The 12,801-nt window shown below is 45.5% G+C and overlaps 1 protein-coding gene across 6 annotated transcripts in view; it reads left to right on the forward strand.

The window, feature by feature from the left end:
* The window catches only part of Osbpl3 (oxysterol binding protein like 3), a 173,215-nt gene that overhangs the window by 62,582 nt on the left and 97,832 nt on the right, over positions 1-12,801 (forward strand). The window contains exon 1 of one of the 6 annotated variants that reach the window (XM_038318196.1): positions 3,587-3,721. The exons of 4 other annotated variants lie outside the window; for them this stretch is intronic. The gene's annotated coding sequence lies outside the window, so the exon portion shown is untranslated. Of the gene's footprint in view, positions 1-3,586; positions 3,722-9,617; positions 9,721-12,801 lie in introns of those variants that run through there. One more of the 6 variants, XM_038318197.1, reaches the window with a different exon arrangement.

Below are 12,801 nucleotides of genomic sequence, written 5' to 3' on the forward strand. Positions count from 1 at the left end.
CTGAGCTAACACTCTACCACAGGTTCTGAGAAACCTAGCAGTTTGCCCTTCTGCATGGATGTCACGGTTTAAAGTCCCGTATTGTTAACTGGCGTTTCTTTCCATTTCCAGATAGGCTGACCTAGAACTACGTGGTAGCAGTACAGAGCCATGAGCTTGTGCAAATGACAATCCCTTGTGGAGGTTTTCTAGTGTGAGCAGGAGTTGGTGGGCTTCCAGCAAGTGCTGTGCCCCACTCTTTCCCTCCAGCCTAGAGTTCTTGGGACCAGACAGGGTGTGCGCTCTTTCCATCCCCCGAAGCCTGCCCAGAATCCCACTTCTGAGCAGTGTGGAGCTGAACTTGAAGATGTCCCCCCCCCCCCAAGAGAGGTATTGTCATCTCTGTTTCAAGTACATTTCAGCTCACATTGACTTTGGCCTGGGCACGTGACCACAAGCCAGCAGGCTTCTGTGAGAAACTGTGCTATAAGCAGTTTCCAACAGTAGATTCTCAAAAGTCGGAATTATCTCTGCTTGCTCTATTTGTCTTGGGTTTTTGACTGAAGACGATGGAATTCAGAGTTCATTAAATTGCACTGTGGATCTAACTAGTGAAGGGTTGGTCACTGTGAATCTCTGTGTACATCTGTGTATCTATTTTAACCTACTTGGTGGTATTTCTGAGAATTCGAGTGGTAGCTTTTTCCCCTTTTTAAAATGTTGACTAACGTCGGTGTTGGATGTAAAGCAAATGAACATACCGACCAGCGGCCAGCCAATTGTCTGCCAAGTGTGAAGATCATACAGACCAGAGGCCAGCCAATCGTCTGCTGAGTATGAAGCTCATTTTAACATCCCCTCCAAATTTGGCTTTTAGTCATTCTGTGAGGGTTTTAATTGGGCCCCTGATGGCGTGCAGCTAGACCTGCAGAGATCTAAGCAGGTGTCCCTCCCAAGACAGAAGCAAGCCTTTGACATCATGGAAACCCTGGGTTTCTCTGTGTGACTGTCTAGCTGCTTCTCGAGAGAAGATGTGCTGCAGTGTCCCAGGATGACTGTGTGGCCTTGCCATTTGTATCGCCATTCTCATGTGGTGACCCTGATTTGACCTTTGACTGTTGCCCTTTGATCTTGCTTTCCATGAACTCCCCAATGTTATAATGTTGGGCTTTGTATGGATTGATCAGAAATTAGAGGCATCTGTGTTGATTTTAAGTTCATCCTTTTTTTTTTTTTTTTTTAAGTTAAGCGTGTTCTTTCAAAACAGGGTGGTGGGATTTTCAAAACTTGAAGATTTTAAAGAACACATAATTTTTACATTATTTTAGAATGTAGAATTAATGTAAATTAGAGGGTATTGTGAATTATGTTGCTAGAGTGCAGAGATCTAAGCAAGTGTTCCCTGTCTTGGTTCTCGTACAAGATTTGAGTGGACATGTTTTCATGTGGTTGAGGGTGTGCCTGGGAGCAGAATTGCAGGGTCACGTGCCACCTCGTTTTCAGGGATTTGGTGGAGTACAAAGTTAAGTCCCACTAGGAAGTCAGAAGCTTCTACCTCCATAACACTTGTTACCGTCTGCTAAATGCTAAAGAATTTAAGTTATAGCCACTTTAGAGGTATTAGGCACTGCTTCTTTGCGGTTTGGTGTTATATTCCTTATGGCTAGTAATGCTGAATGTTCTCTTAGGTGTCTCTACACTTTGTATCTTCTTTAGAGAAAAAGACTACTGAAGTTACTTTAGAGTTTAGAAAGTTGTACTTATGCTGCCGAGTTGTAAGCACAGCTTATGTTAATACATTCTGGATACCCGAACTTTATCAACACAGGAGCTACAGTTTCCCCGTTCTGGATGTTATCCTTTGACAGACCAAGGTCTTTAAATTTGATGGAATCTCATTCATTATCTTCCCCATTTGTTGCTGGTGCTTAGGTGTCCTAGCGAAGAAAACCTCACCTCATCTGTGCTGGTTTGAAGAATGGCCCCCCAGGCTCATACATGTGAATGCTTAGTCACCAGGGAGTGGCTCTATTTGAAAAGATTAAAAGGATTAGGATGTGTGGCCTTGTTGGAGGAAGTGTGTCACTGGGGATGGGCTTTGAGGTTTCAAAAGCCCATGCCAAGCTTAGAATCTCTCTGCTTATGGATCTGAATGTAGCTCTCAGCTACTCCTCCAGTGCATGCCGGCACACTGCCATGCTCTCTGCTGTGATGATAATGGACTAAACCTCTGAAATTGTAACCGAGCCCCCATTTTAATGCCTTCTGTCACAAGAGTTGCCTTGGCAATGGTGTCTTCCCAGCAGGAGAGTGGTGGCTGAGATATCATCCAAGGTCAGGCAGTGTCTTACAGTTTTAGCTCTTAGCGCTAAGTCTTTTGCCCATTCTGAGTTGTAGATTTTACATTGTCCAGCTATCATTCGTTGAATTGTCTTGGTATTTCTGCAAAAATTAATTGACCCTAGGTATGCATGTGTACTCTCTCATCTTTTGCCCTGTGTTTCCCTGGACCATCAAGAAAGCCACCATCAGATGTGGACTTCTCTCTTGTACGTCTATAGCCAGGCATCAAAACAAACCTCTTTCCTTCATAATTAAAGAATAGCTATCCAGGAGGTGGTAGCACATGCCTTTAATCTCAGCACTCCAGAGGCAGACAGATCTCTGTGAGTTCGAGGCCAACTTGGTCTACAGAATGAGTTCTAGGACAGCCAGGGCCATTACACAGAGAAACCCTGTCTTAAAAACAGCAGCGGCAGCAGCAGCAGCAGCAGCAACAACAAAAGAATAGCTGGATCATAAATATGATGGTTTGTCAGTCTTACTGATCTATATATAAACCTTACATCAGCATACAGTGTTGGTTCTTGCAACTTTGTAGTAACTTCAAAATCAGAATTGTGAGCCCTTCAAATTTGGGGAGGATTATTCTTTGATGTGATATTGGTGTCCACTCTTCAACTCCATATGCTTTGAGGCTTTTTTTTTTCTTTTTCTGTCTCTGTGAGTCATGTTAGAAATGTTACTTTGAAGCCATCATGCATTCACTTCCAGGTCTGACCTCCTTATTCTATAAATGGTATGGATTTAAACAGAGTGAGGATATTCTGAAATTTTGACCATTTGGGTCCCTTAACCTTGAAATCCTGGCAAATGAATAATACCCAAGAGCACCTAGCATGGTGCTCAGACGTGCTAGGTACAAAGCACGTGTCTGCTCCCTCTTCCACCTCCTTCTCAGAGATGAGCTTTCCTTGAATCTTGTTTATTCAGCTCTGAATTCTTGCACAGCGTCCGTCATTTCCCATGGAGAAGCCGATTGCTCTTAGGTGTGGCTGGGTCATGAGGAATCTGTACCTCTCCTGGGATGTCATGTTAGTTTGTCACCAGAGTCTAGAACTGAGTAGTAGTTACTTTTCTCATTGCTATGACAAAATATCAGGCAAAAGTAACTTGAAGATAGGTTATTCTGGCGTACGGTTCAAGGGGACGGTCCATCCTGGTGGAGCGGGCATGGTGGCAGGAAAGAGAGAGATCCACGCAAGTGTGGTACTTACGGGTCCCTTTCATTCTGCCTGAGATGAAGAATGGCACCACCCACTATGGTAGTCTTCCCACCTCGGGTCAATCTCTCTGGAAGCTCCCTGGTTGGCACATCTAGAGGTCTGTCTCCTGAGGTGGCTCCAAAGCCTACTGAACTGACGGTCAGGATGGGTAACCCTCGCACCATGCTTGGACTGTGGTAAGTGTCTGCTCAGTGAATGTTAAGTGAATCCCAGATGTCGATCCTATTTTCTTATTTGTTTAAAGAAATATAATGCTGATTGCTCATACATACTCTAATTAAGCTCACTAACGTTTGTCTGAATACTGAAGTACAACAATATTTTCACTGAATTTGGTGGGATAATTTTTTTATCTGACTTTCATGTTTAGCTTCTTTGAGTGGTGAAACCATTTCTCCAAATGGCGTTGTCTTTCTGACATCCAGGTGCATCCTTTTTAAGGCAGCTTGGGCCCACTAGAGGATTGCTTCATAGTACTAAACTTTAAAGTACAAGGGGAAATGGGAAGAAGGGGAGTTAGAGAAGGACAAAGATGTGAGCGTGGGATGCTCAAGGAGTATGGGGTCACAAGGAAGCATACCCTCATCTCCAAAGATTACTGATAGACTTTATACAATAGTCATGGTTTTCCTGGATTCTCCACACCTCCAAAGTCTAGACGTGAAACTGTGGACAAAGATTACCCCAGAGTTATTACTGGCTGAGGTAAGGCTGACTCATGACTAAGCAATGGTGCCCGTGCTTGCTGGGCTACGACAGCCGTCATGGGCAAACCACCTACTTTTAAAGGGACCATGTTGTGTTATGCACTCAGAATAATTATATGTGAAACCACGACAGAACTCACAGGCTGAAGGCATTGAGAAATGGATGCTACCTCAGATTTCATCCAAGTCAGCAGTTTGGGTTTTGTGATTATTGTTGCTGTTTCTCCTGTAGGTTCTGAGAGCCTTTAGTGTGTCCAGATGAACTGTTACACAGTGTCCTCAAGAGGGTGGGTAGGAGCAACAGCCCTAGAGGTGCCATAGGTGTCTTGTTTGCCCTCTTAACCCAAAACCCTTCCGTACTGGCTTTTAGCTGGGCATGTTTTAAACAATCACAATGCTGGGTAAGACCTCTGCTTTTGAGTATGGAGTCCCATTTCTTGGTTTTGGGGGGCTGTGGTTTTTAGGCTAGGTCATTTGTGATAGTGTGTTTTATTGAAGCTGACTGTATCTACTGCCTCACTAAGAACTTACATTAGTGGTTGTGACCAAAGTGATCTACCTCTGTGTATGTGCACCTAACATTTGTAAAACACTCTCTTTTCTTGGCTATAAATACATGGTTTTATTTTGGAGAGTTTTGTTTTTGTTTTTGAGACATGGCGTCACTCTGTAACCCAGGCTATCTGGTGTTCCCTATATAACCTAGATTGGTCGTATACTCTCCAAGTGCTGGGGCTATGGGCATGCGCCATGACACCTAGCCTTACTGCTGGTTTCCGTCTGTTAACTGGAAAGCTTGTTCTGTTTGGTATCTGACAATTGTCAGTGTAATGCATTTGAAAGTTCAGATTTTACAACATTTGCCCTGATACTCCTGAAGAGTTCAGGGGAGAAGGCAACCGGGGTAGAGTTGGACAGATGACAAGCGACCTGATGGCCTCTGCCGTGGAAGAGTATAACACAGGCTGCCAGGGATGGTGTGGGGGGCACATAAGTTTGCTATGACTGGAACGTATCCTGAAGTTCTACCGCAGAGAAAGCTATGTCCAGTCCAAGAGTAGGGACAGGTAGACTTTTCCGCTTTCTTGAGAAGAACTTCTCCTCCCCTCCCTTTACCCACCCCACCGTCTTCTAACTTCTAATAGGGTTATTTGCTTAACTAGAACAAAAAAGGTTGCGAGGGGGAGGGGAAAAGGGTGGAAAGGGACAGAGGGAGGGAAGGAAACGGAAATGACAGCAACAAGACCTCTTAGTGGAGGAGCTGCCTCACTTACAGTAAATCTCCTAGCCTGTGGGCTGTGTGTCACCCTTGTGCTGTGATAGCGGTGTGGCTGGGATTCCCAGGGGGAGGCAGTTTGCATTCATACTTTCAGTCAGAAGCCAGCTCCCCCGTCTTATCAACACCCAGCCTGAGGTTTCTGCATCGAATGGCTAGCCACCGAGGTGATGCTAGGCGGCCTTTCACACCTCCATTTCTCTGTAGTAACTGAGACACAATCAGACTAGAGAGCGAGCAAGTGAGGAGGCCAGCTGTGCGGCTGAGTGGGAGCCGGAGGCTGGTGAGTGATGGGCGGAACGAGGGGGAGAGATCAGAGAGATAGTTTAGGAGGAGTAGCCGCACAGCTCGGAAAAGAGAGCCCCCTTTGAATTTTGCTTTAGTCGTCTGCCCTTAATTTTGAAAGATCCACCAGAAGGAAAAAAGGAAAAAATACAAAAAAAAAAAATCACCCCAAATCTCAGCCAGAAAATTACCACAGTGAATACTTATCTTAGGCACACCTCTCTACAGTATGGAGAGATGAACGGAGGAGGAATGGTGTAAGGCTGGCTGTAGACAGCGTCTACATTCCAAAATGAAACATCTGGCATGTGTGTGTGTTACTTGAATCTAAATTTAATTTAAATTTACTTGAAATTAAATTCAAAGAACGGCTGATGCTCTGTGAAGTAATTCTGAAGCGATAAGACTGCGTTCTCTTGGGTCAGAAGGGATGGAAACCGCCTAGCGGGTGGCGGGCAGGGTGGCCTGAGGAGCACGGAATAGCGCAATAAGCAGTCAGGAGCCCTGTGTCCTCCCCACCTGTATTTTTCTGTTTGCTGCTTGTTTTCGTTTGTTAGGATGTAATGTCTTTCTGATGTCTGTCACCTCCTAATTCCTAACCTTGCACTTTCTACCGTGGCTTATTATTTTACTAATTTGATGTCTGGTGGATTTCATCTTTTAAACGAGTTTTTGGGTGTGTTATTCCCTGAGTTTGTGAATTCTTTGTTTTTGAGGATGGTCATTCGTATGTGTTTAGTGTAGAGGGTGGAACCCAGGAGCCACAGGAATGCTGGTCAAATACTCTACCACTTAGCTACACATCTCCATCCTTTATAGACCATGTTTTGAAAGACAGCTCTTCTATTGCCAAATTGTCTTCTAAAGACAATTTATACTCTTTTATAGGGTGCCTTCTTTGAATGGGATTTTGTTTTTAAGACAGGGTCCCATATATTCCAAGCTGGTCTTGAACTGCCTTTGTAGCTGAGGATGACTTTGAACCCCTGATCCCTGTCTCCACTTCCAGCAGTGTGCTAGGATTGCAGACATGCACCACCATGCCTGCTATAGCCTGGAATATGTATGTGGTAGGTAGACAAAACCCAGGACTTTGTGCGTGAGGGGTAAGTTCCCTACCATTGAATGGGGAAACATCTAAGAATCAATAGTGGAATATAGATTGAGCAGTGGCTAAAATCAAATTGAATCGGAAATTGATCACCAAAATATGGATAAATTGAAATACTGTTTGGAAATGGGCTGTTTTTTGGTGAATGTCTCGTGTGTCTGCCAATCCAACAATGCCTGTTGGGTGGCAGCATTATGGATGTCCAGGAGTCTATACAGTGCCTAGAGATCTTGGCTGGGTACCTTGCTCTTCCTCCTCCCTGCTGTAAAGACCCTTGGCTGGCCAGGGCAGGTTTTTGTTGCCATCGGAAGATAATGGAAAGGGGTAAATATTTTTATCCACCCACAAGTTGGCAGCTGGTGATTATTGTCTCAGCTGACATTTCTGCTATTGTCATTGTTCTGGGACACAGTCTTTCACCTTGGATCACCAGCTGTTGTCTTAATTATGAGCCCTCTTTAGAGAACATTCTGAAATGTCCCGTGAATGCCTTGCCTTTTTTTTTTTTTAATAAAAAAATACTTCTAAATAGATTTTGTTTCCTTCTGTGTTGACAGAGCTAGAGGTACCTGTGAGCATTTTGGGGGGCCTATTACTAAAAAAAAAATCTCTGGCTGCCACATGGAAACCAAGTCTTGTGTTTTACCCTTTGTTTCATCTTCACTATCCAGGAAAGGGGAAAGAAAATTGCCTGGATGCGAATTCACAAGGTTGAGCCATTACACTTGGCCATGACTCAGCAGTACTCAGCCTCTCGCTGCCGTGAGAGGGAGAGAGGCAGAGGTTGCACGGCTGCCCTGTGTTCTCATTTCTGCAACGACAAAGACAGAGAGGGAGGTGGTGAGTGTCTCAGTGCTGGGTTCTAAAACTGCCCAGAATTTAAGTGATTTAAAATTAAACTAAACATACATTTAGTTTGCTGCATAGGCCCCGTGTCCAGTACTCAGTGGATGGCCAGGGTGTCTCTGGTGTCAGCATAGCTGAAGTCCTGCTGGGTAGCCCTGGGGTAATCCTGTTCTACACATAGAGCGTTCCCTTCCTAGACTGGTGTTCACTCTGTTCTGATGAATGGCTGTCCATCAATTGCCTTGTTCCCTTGGCTTCAGTTGTTCTACCCAGGTGATATTATGAAGCTCTGCTCCCCTGTGGCCCTGTTGGCATCCTCTGATTTCAGGGCACATACAGCCTTCAGGGTGTCCTGGGAGGGGGTGGGACTGGATCATTGCAGTACAGTCTTTGCTAGATAATCCCCAGAGAAGGCCTTCGTGTTTGCAGGTTCTCACTAGAGGGCAGAATGGGGACTTTGACTGTAATTCCCAATGGAATAGTTCTTTACACTTATTTAGAACTATTTATCCCTTAGAACATCTGCTTTAGCTCCTTATTTTCCTGGGGCTTCTGCCCTTGCTGGGAAGGACAGAACTGGGTTCTCTTCTTTTCTGTACTCCCCTTCCTGACTTACCCCACTTTCTTAAACATTTTCTTTAAGGTTCAGTTGTCAGTTGAGAACCCGGGCTGTAAACTGGTGTGGAGGTATGATTAAGTAACATGTGAGCTACGTTGACTTCTAGTCTAAAGGGAGCTCTGTGTCATCATTGTGCCCAGTCTTGAATTGCAATGTTACATTTGTGTTGGAGGGAGGTCGCTTGTTGGTTCCTGGCCACCCAGCTAGCTTAGACCTGAAATAATCACACAGAAACCATATTATTTAAATCACTGCTTGGCCCATTAGCTCTAGCTTCTTATTGGCTAACTCTTACATATTAATTTAACCCATCTCCATCTGTATATTGCCACGTGGCAGTGGCTTACCGGCAAAGTTTCGGCACGTCTGTCTCTGGCAGGGTCTCCATGGCATCTCTCTTATTTCACCCTTCTTCCTCCCAGCATTCAGCCTAGCTTTCCCTGCCTACCTCAGTTCTCCCTTGCTATAGTATAGATCCAGGGCAGTTTCTTTATTCATTAATGGTAATCACGGCCTACAGAGGGGACTCCTACATCACATCTGTGGTCTGTCAGTCACTATCAGAACATGCTCTCTTTGATCCACCAATAGGTCCATGTTACTAAACTGTGTTTGTGTCACCCTAAGGGACTTGTATTAGGCAAAGGTAAGGCCTGTGGTTGAGCCAAGAAGCTCAATCTTCTGAGTCTGACCCAGAAGGCAAGAGTAAGATGCTCCTGGCAGAAGGACCCTGATGGTGGTGAGGAGAGTGGGTGTAGCTGCCCACTTAGATACGAGCTCTGTGGTCCCAGAATCTCATGATCTCCATCTGCCCAGCCTAGAGGCCTGCCAGGGATGCTTGCCTGATACTAGTTAGTGCCGTGGGACAAACATTTCAACACTTTGACAAAGCTATATAAGAGATGAATCTCCACGCAAAAACTGTTTTATTTAGGAGTGGATAAGACATAGAACTGCAGTCCTTGACACATGTGGAGGTCAGAGTGGCCTCTGGCATGTCTGGAGAACAAAGGCAAGATCTCAGGGTGCTACAGTTTGATTGCAAAATGCCCCTCATGGGCTCATGAATTAGAGTTGGTCCCCAGCCAATGCCACTGCTTTGGAAAGTTGTGGAAACCTTAGGAGGTGGAGCCTCACTGGAAGAAGTAGGTCGTTTGGGCACGGGCCTCTAAAGTTATAGCTGATCCTGACTTCCAGCCTGCCTCTCTGCTGCCTGCTGAGCTGAGTCTCTGAGATGTGGGCAAGCAAGCAGCCTTGGGCCCCCACTACCATGGACCCAGCCTCTTCAGCCGCCATGCCTTCCCCACCTTGATGGACTGTAGTGTCAAACCGTAAGTCAAAATGAGTCCTTCCTCTGTCAAGTTGCTTCTTGTTGGGTGTTTAGTTCAGCGATGGGGAAAGTAACCCTTCTAGGAGTTTTATTAGGACAGAGAGATCTAAGTACATTAGTTTGAAAGGAAGTTCATAGGTATTTACCATGCCCGAGGAGCTGGTAAGCACTGCGTGGCAGGTGGTGATGCTGAATATAAAGAATATAATGCGTGTTTTAAAGTCGTGATTGACAGTTCCATTACCAACTACTAAGAAAACACGAGTCTTTTTTGAAGTCAGGTTTCATTATGTAACTGGTCTTGGCCTCCTGAATGCTGGGATTATAGGCTTACACCAACATGTTCAGTAAAAAGTTTGTCTTCGGATAAAGCTGAGCGTGGTGGTACAGTCCGTAAGCTTGCACATGGGAGGCAGAAGGGTTATTGGTTCAAGGCCAACCTAGGTTACGTAATGAGATGCTATCTCAAACAAAGCAAGCTCCCAGTTTGCTGTAGTGGAGTGGGATAGCAGGGGCAGTTCCTGGAACAGTTGATGGTAACTCATTTTATCCGTGGCCTATTGGTGCTGTTTCAGATGGGTGGGCGTGGCAGAATGAATATTCTCCTTTGTGTACTCACAAAGTTGGTACGTTAACAAGAATGACAAAATTTCCTTAGCCCCAGATGTACAGTTTCGGCAGGATTCGGAAGGGCTGTGTTCTGTCCCATTCAGTCCAGCTGGTACTTCGGGTAGGCTAGGGAGTCGTACCAGCTGATGACATGCTCCTTCATACATGTTCACATGTATGTGGAGGTTGATGCTGGCATGAACTGGGGCTGTCTCAGTTTGTTTCCAGATGGGCCTTCCCTTGTATTGCCTTTATACTGGTTACTCTGAACATGGTGGCTGGAATCAGAGGTGTCCCCTGTGGTTTCATGCTTTGCCTGCTCGGTCCCTAGTTTGTGGTGGTGTTATGAACGGTGAAGTCCCTTTAGCAGTTGTGGTCTGGCTGGTGGTAGTAGGTAGGGTATGGAAGGTAAGCCTTTGAATGTGCTCGCCACCACTTCCTCTCCTTCCTGTGCCATGTGGAAAGTAGCTTCTGCCACTATTCCTTTCCCACTACAATGGACCGAAATCTTTCAGAAGTCATGGGCCAAAGGAAGCTCCACACCCCTTTAATTCTCTCGCCTTGCACCGTGAGATAGTTGGTAACAAGGAGTGACCGAAACTAACACAGTAACCAAGTCGAAGGGCAAGCGTCTCTGTCTAAGATGGCGGCTTTGTTGCCATTCTTCATGGGGTCTTGGGCATCACAGGATACCACCCCTGCTTTTCTAGCAGCATGAGGAGCAGAGGGCCATCTAATGAGTGAGGTGGCATATCCCTGTCATAGCATGTGGGAGGCAGAGAGACTGCAGGTTCCAGGCCAGCCTGGGTTACATAATGAGGCTATCTCAAACAAAACCAAAGCACAGTGTGTTTTGTTTGCTGTACAGGCAACTCAATGGTTACCAAGCCTGTGTAGCAGTATAGAAACTCAAGACAAGATGGAAAGGATCTAAGAGACTCTGCGTCTTGCACCTTACACACTTCACGGTAGCAGAGAGACTGAGTGACAGTCTCCCTGTCAACAGTGGTGGCAGAGGTACTTCTGGATTTTTCTTAACTTCTTGACTCTTAGCTGCCAAAATCCACTCCAGGTTTTTCTGTTGCTTTGTTCTGCCTTTTCCTTCTATTTCTACTTCCTTTCATTTTTTCCCCCAGCTTGAAACCTTTGGTGTATCTCCTGTTCGTTTCCTCTCAGCCGTCCTTCTGCTAAGTGTAAAACTTGCTAGGTGGCTCTTTCTCGCCACCTACATTCAGCATGGCTGTGTTTCCTTCACCAGCGATGGCTTCTGATTGCCCTGGCCATATCGGAACAATATGAGTCCATCACAGGAGCTTCATTTGACTGAGTTTGCTTTGAGCTTAGATTCTCAGTTAGGCAGAGAACAAACCTGAAGTGTGTATACCTGATACGTGACCCAGTGGGGTATTTAGTTTCTTGTTTGAGCGCTTGGGTAATGTGTTTATAGAGGATTACTCATTGAGGCTTTTACATTTCCAGAGAGCTGATAAGTATATTTTCATAGGTGGTGGAGAAGTTTTAAAAAGTGTATTTTCACTCTTTATAGTGGCTCCATTGATAGTCTTTTAAGTTAAATAATAAGACGCAGCATGCCGTTGCAGATTGCGAAAACTCCATCGTGCTTCCCCCAAACAGGCATCAGTTAAGGGAGGGCCTTGCCACCCACTGATAGAATTTAAACCACCAGATGCTATTTTGGGTTCTTGGGTGGTGCTCTCTCTTCTTACCCTTTAAACTGCTAAGTCACTTCCTGCTTTGCATTTTAATTTGCTATAAATTAGATGCCACAGGCCTAGGTCTGGCATTAGACATGCAAGTGAAATCAAACACCCCAAGAAGGGAAGGCAGCTCTGTGAGTAAATCTATCCCTTCTCTTTGGAAGACCGCGTGAGCCTGCAGCTCAGCCCTCTGGGAACCTCAGAAATGGCCAGGGGCGCTTGTCAATTCCCCAGAGGATCTGGAGGAATTAATATAAAGTACAGCCAGGCTTGCTGGGGGGGGGGGTGCTGTAGCTTAGCACGGCGACCCTGTCCTGAAGCCAAGATTGAGAAATGTCACAGGAAGTGGTCTCATTGGTCCAGTTCCCATCTTTGCCCTGCATATTTGCCCTTTCCATTTAGCTGGGTCCCATCCTATCTTCTAGACTGCCACCTAGAACACCTGCCAGCAACCAGTGTGTTCTGCTTTCTTTCCCTCAGGCACAGCGTGTTTCCTCCATCAGCGTGGTTTCACCTTGGAATTGAGCACACATTCCTTAGCTTCCTTTGCCGAGGGCTGAGAACAGCCCTGTGCCCCAAGCAGGCAGTTTCTAGATGCACAATGGTGGGCATTTTCCCAGTGTGGCTGCTCTCTTTGACCTTTGTATCTTTTACTGTGGCAACCTTTATTATTCCCTGTTGCCCCTTTTTGGTTTATTTATTTATTTGCATGTTCATTGTGTGTTTGTGTGTGCGCAGGTATGTGTGCACATGTG

This window comes from Arvicola amphibius, chromosome 2 (assembly GCF_903992535.2).
Source record: "Arvicola amphibius chromosome 2, mArvAmp1.2, whole genome shotgun sequence".
Lineage (NCBI taxonomy): Eukaryota > Metazoa > Chordata > Mammalia > Rodentia > Cricetidae > Arvicola > Arvicola amphibius.